At 42.7% G+C, this 6,000-nt stretch overlaps 1 protein-coding gene across 3 annotated transcripts in view; it reads left to right on the forward strand.

The window, feature by feature from the left end:
- The window catches only part of cbfa2t2 (CBFA2/RUNX1 partner transcriptional co-repressor 2), a 36,270-nt gene that overhangs the window by 15,000 nt on the left and 15,270 nt on the right, over positions 1 to 6,000 (forward strand). The window lies entirely within an intron of this gene.

Consider the following 6,000-nt stretch of genomic DNA (forward strand, 5'->3'; position numbering starts at 1 on the left):
GCTTCCTTTACCAGTGCACAAAAACTTCTGCTGCCATATGGACAAAATACCGATTGCTTAGGAGGCTCTTGCTATGCTGTGGTTGAGGTTTAGATGATTATTGTAATTTTCTTGAGTTTTATTGAGATGTTGTTGAGTTTCCAGTTTACCATTTACTTCTTCTGTTTCTCTCACTCCATGTAGTCCCTTTCCCAAATGCACCTCAACCCATACATGCTCTGGCAACCTTTAGTGCTTGGCATAATGTGGTAACATCGCTAGCAGCCGTTTTCATCACATCTTTAGTAAGCACAAGATACAGCTACATTCCTGGGTCAAGCAGCCAAAACCCTCCCCATCTGCTTCCATTTGTGGCAAGTGGGAGAAAAGTTGAATCTACTTGGAATAATGTGGGAACAGACTTGATTTTTTTTTCATTAGTAATACTGAAAAAACTGCTACTTCAACCGCATACATAAACCCAGCAGTATGATTGGCTCCATGTCTGAAAGGGCATATCTCTCTCTCATGTAGTAGATAGTAATCAGTTTTTCCACATGACAAGCAGAGCAGAAGAAAATAGGTAAAGAAGACGTGCATCTGTTGTACAGTACCCGAGACATATTGGAAGAGAAGGGGGAACTGCTGTGTCTGTCCTTCCCGCTGTGCCTACATGTTATACAACACCGATATCAGTGGGAATGTGGATCCCAACAGTGTGCAAATGTCAGGTTGTTGTAACATAGAGTAACTTGAGACATCCTTTTGTGATAACTTCTTTTTGTATCTAGTAGTACCTTGCAGGAGAAAGTGTGTTCTTATGGAGGGAGGAGGAGGAGGAGGAGGAGGAGGTGTGTGAGGGAGAAGCAGACGGAGAAAAGGCAGAGAGACCTGGCTAGTGTCACACCAGGCCAGGCCAGTCCATCAGGGAGATAGGAGAGACTAAATGTCGGCTGCACAGTCTCAAACCAGAGACCCCTGTCTGGTCTGCTGGACACTGTTACACTCCTGACAGCAGGCACTGTTCTGTATCTGTGTGCATGCAAATCTGTGTGTTTGTTCAAAGATCAAGGATGTGACATTTCAGTTTATTTTATTCAGAAAATGTATTCCTTACCATTCATGATGGGCAGTTACAGTTTTTGTCATGGGTTTATGTGGCTTTGAAGTTTTTGATCACACACTGGATAAGTGTATGGTTGAGTCTAAGGAAGTGAGTGTGTGCATGTGTGTACCAGGTGTCTTGTAGACACTGTGTCTGCTAAACTACAAGGTTGCTTGTCTTACAGCTTTCTGTAGCATTTTTTTCTGTTTGACCTTGCCCCCAGCTGTGAGTTTCTCTACTGAAAGTGTAGTAATAAATGTAGAAACAGACCACCATGACCCTTGCTCACCATGCTATTATCTGAAGAATTCATTCACAGAATACCCCCTTTTTTCAACACACATACACACAGAATAGAGCAGCTGTTTCAAGAGTTTGATGCAGGAAGTGCTCTATTAGTTCCAGTGGCGAGGGCTGTGATATCTGGCCCCAGGGGTTCAATGAGAGGTTGTGTGTTTTGAATGTGTTCGCTCGCTTACGTGTCTGTATGCGTGGACATGAAAGGGTTAGGTCATTTACTAAACAGAAACGGCTCAGTTACTATAAGTAGCGCTCTGAAAGATTGTTTCATCACATGGACTGTCTCCTGACTGTGTAAATGGCCGTGTGTGTGTTAGCGAGTGTGGAGACTGTCTGTGTCAGTGAGCATCTAACCACCTGCGCTCCCCAATCTCTCCTATTGCAACCCCATTGACATTGTATGGAAGCCCCTCTCCTTGTGCTAAGTGCGTGAGTCAGGGGTCTAGTGACCCTTTGCCTGCCTGAAAGACCCGCTCAGTGACCCAAGACAAGACCTTCATTTACTGGGCTAGTGTGGTCTTGAGACGGAAGAGTATCAGTACATACTTAAAAGGCTGTAAAATAACCTAAATTGAATTTCTCATCCAAATCAATTCAAGTTCTGATGTTCTGAATTGCTGTTTAATTGCTACAACAATAGGTACTTCTATAGGTGCAAAGAAAATGGGAAAATTAAAAGGTTTAAAGTTAAGTCTTACATTTGCATTTACCATTTCTTGAATAAAATAAGTCCAAAACAGAAGCACATCTGATGTTTTACGTTAGCAAACAGTTTCCTACCTACCCGCAGACACACAAATCCCCTGGTGTTGTTTTTCTGGCTACTGAATGTTAGTTACATTTTCCAATACTTAACCAAGGAGACTGATTTTTTGCAACAGGATGTATTTAAACTTGTTCGACTTTCTTGGAAAACCAGTGTATTTTTCCAATGCAAAACCCAAAAGAGAGTTGATACTCAAGAGGAATTGCAAGAGCAAAAAAAAATGTATTTGCTTGTGTTGTTGGGTTTGTGGGTGGACTAGAAATGGGTGGTGCTCACTCCATGAATTGTCTGTCATAGTCATTATTTTCTCCCTTTCTCTTTCCTTCTTTCAGTTCTGAGACAGTGTGGATAGAAATGGGAGTATTTTCACTAACAAAACCAAAAAAAAAGACGTCAAGACAAAAACCTTTAAAACACACAGTCATTGACTCTATGTACTGTTTTTGCAAATGAACCCTTCATATACTAAAAATACACTGTGTTCTTAAACATGTGCACTAAAACTCATACAGTGTGCGTACACATCGAGAACGCTTATCAAAACATGATTCTGCCCACACGTTCACAAACATACGCTCATCCTCCACAGCTATCTCTGTCTCATTCTCCTCATTGTTTTGAGCACAGCTGGCCTCTTTGTTTTACTTATCTGTCTCTCTCAGCGGCTGTCGAGCTCTGGTCTTTTATACAGCTGGGCTAAGCTTGCCCACAGCTCTGTTTATGGACTCTATGGACCATTACCTTCTGCTCAGCTTTGATTCACTGGATCCCCAAAACCTGAGGGTAACAGATTAGTCATCTGTATAGTCAACGCTTGGGGAAAAGATAATGTCTTTGTTTTTGTTTTTTGGAATTGTTTGTACTTTTTTCATGAGATTTTGCTTATGTGCTCAGTGATATGACTCACTTTCAGCGTGTTTCACAATACGCTTGACTCGCAATATGTTTTTGAAAGCCTGATCTGAGTTGTGACACACACATTGCACGCGCCAATGTACAGTTTTTATCTCAGTATTGATGGAGTTTCGAAGTTGAAGGGGAAGATCTCCAGAACAACTTGTGTACATCCATCTTCCATCATGTTTACTGTCAAGACACTCACACAGTGAAATGGCGAGAACACGTAGCAGTAAACCTCGAGACAAAGTCATTGCACCAACTCTCTCTCGGTCATGAAAGGCAGTGTAAATGTCTTCAGCATGGCCAGTGGTGAAAGCAACATCTGGTTGGACTTGAGCCCGGGCCATTCGGGCTGTTAAGGCCTCTGACACCTGGTCTGAAACAGGCCAGTCTTAATGTTTGCTTTGTTTTCTCATGTCTAAAGCTCGTATTTTGTTTTATGGACTACCGTAACTCACAAGTTCAGAGCGTGTGTCTGCGTATGTACGGAGTAAGTACGGAGTTGAGGAAAAACAGTGTTTTGCCTGGCTGCAGCTTAAGTTGATTGTCTGGGTTTATAATGTATAGGAGCCACCCAGTCTTAATCCTCCAGATACACATGATGATATATATCTTCACTGTGTGTCGGGGGAGCTCTATAAGTCTGCTCTGACAACAGTTTCTCTTTTCATGGTAGGAATTAATGTGCAGGGGGGAAGGGAAATAAAGAGAGCACAACTTCATTTTAATGCTTTTCCATAAATGCTAAGACTGATTTTATTTCACTTTGCAGTCTTCAGGTTTAAAGCACCACCAGGCTCATAATGATTGATGGGCAGGCTAACCAATTAGTTATGGAGAGGTGAGAAGGGTTGTAACCAGATAGGCAGATAATCTACTGGCCTCAGTGAAGGGGAGCTGGTGTGTGAGAGTCTGCGTACGTGTGTGAGTTTGTGTGTCTCGGAGCTTTCGCGGTTTGAGGTCATGATTGACAGATTTGAATTGTCCCTGTTATGTCACAGTTGTTATTTGTGTAGGTGTGTGTGTGTGTGTGCCTCTGGCAGGCCATTTCACAGGTGTGTGTGTGTGTGCACTTCAGGGATAACTGTCCTCCCTTCACTCAGCCGATGACAACACCCAACACCTGGTAAATGGGGCCAACACACACACACACACACACACACACACACACACCATCCAGCTATATCCCTCGCGGCCCAGCTGTGTGTGACGCAGCCATGTGTCTGTGTTGTGCCGCACTATATCGCACATTCATTTGACCCAGTGACAATGGAGCATGTACAGCTACACATATGTGTGTGAGTCTATGTCAGATACATATAGTTTTACCCCTACATTTATGCCTACCATGGGCCTTCTGGCTTGCAGTTATAGAGTTGGAAACTGGGAAGTGCCACTGTTAATACATTAATCTGAAAGTTTTCTTCTTTTAATAGCCTCCCCAGTGGCTCTTGGGTAATTTAACAACACAATATGTTTATGTTACGGTTATGGTTCTTCTTTAAAGTTAGTGCTTCATGACACTTAAAGTTGTCGTTTCAGAAAATGGGACACAACTTCTCCTCCCACTTTATAATAGGTACTGGTGTCACATTAAGTTTCAGTCCTCGTTGAAGTTCCCAACTCCGAAATTGCTTGCAGCAGCGAAACATGTAAAGATTAATTATCTCTGACTGTAGTGTCTTGGAGTGTTTGTAAAGTCACTAACTTTAAATCCCATCCAGTATATTCTCCTCGCTCTTCTCCCTGCCGTCTGACCTCATGTACACGTGGACACTGTCCGTTCTCGATGTCCAACCTCAGCCAAACCTCTTCTCCCTCCCTTGCTTCCAGCATCACATCACTGTGCCTCTTTTACTGCTCTTTCTTAGATTTTATGGACGAACGTCTGTCTGCCTTGCCGTCCCCTGCTTTCGTTTTCTCTCTCTCTATCTCTCTCGCTCTGCCACTAAGTACATTTCCATCCCCGGGTCCCTTTTTTCACTATGTGGCATTCTGGATTACAGCAGTGTTATTGTAATTATTTCACAGAGTGACAAGGTTACGCGAGGGCTTCTCTCACCATCACTCTGTCTGAGGGAAATGTCATGAGTTCACTTCAGGAACACATCTGTGCCTCCTCACATACATGCATGAAAGGCACATGCATGTTTTCTTTCTCTAAATCTTTCTCTTTGTCCCTTCCTTCACCTACAGCTCTCTTTTTTCTCCATTTCTCTTCCTCCAAACGCGCCCCTCCTTCCCCTCCATGTCTATGTATACATCTTTTTCTCGCTTTTCCCCTTACTGTCAACTTTGCCACCTCCCCATCTCTCCCCTCCCTAGCAGAGAGAGGAGCAGAGTGTTGACATTGGATTTTGTCCAAATATGTAGTCTACGGGGCTGGAAGGTGGTAATGAGAGCCAAGAAAAACAGCCTGGCTCTCAGTCTGACAACTAGACTTGTCTTTCAGATGAAACCAAATGAAAACAGTATTTTCTATCCTTGTTTTTCCCTCTTCCCCATCCTCCACCCTTCTCTCCCTACGTCCTACTCCATCTCTGGCGCCTCTAATTTGCAGACTAATTTCGTATTCATGTCGGTGCTTGTTTAACACTCTTGCACGGTCTGTAAGGGTGTTACCAGTTCTGTTACAATGTAACAGATTGAGGGGAAAAAATTTAACTAATGTTTTAGTTTAATACCAAACTTAATTTGACAAGAATGCAAGTATTGAGGTATTTTTAAATGAGCCTTATAAGCACAGATATGTAACATGTAGCTTGCCATTATATTGTAAACCAGAACACTTTAAACTGTATTGTAAAAAGTATCTGGTGACTGCTTATGTGGAAGTGAGCTAACTGTATTATGGCAACAGTTGAGGAGGTGTCAGTCCCCAGAGAGCAATAAAATAAATTAAATTGATTGAAATAAACAGAGGGGGCACGTGTCTCCTGATTGTCAGGAA

This window comes from Dicentrarchus labrax, unplaced genomic scaffold (assembly GCF_905237075.1).
Source record: "Dicentrarchus labrax unplaced genomic scaffold, dlabrax2021, whole genome shotgun sequence".
In the NCBI taxonomy this organism is placed as follows: domain Eukaryota; kingdom Metazoa; phylum Chordata; class Actinopteri; family Moronidae; genus Dicentrarchus; species Dicentrarchus labrax.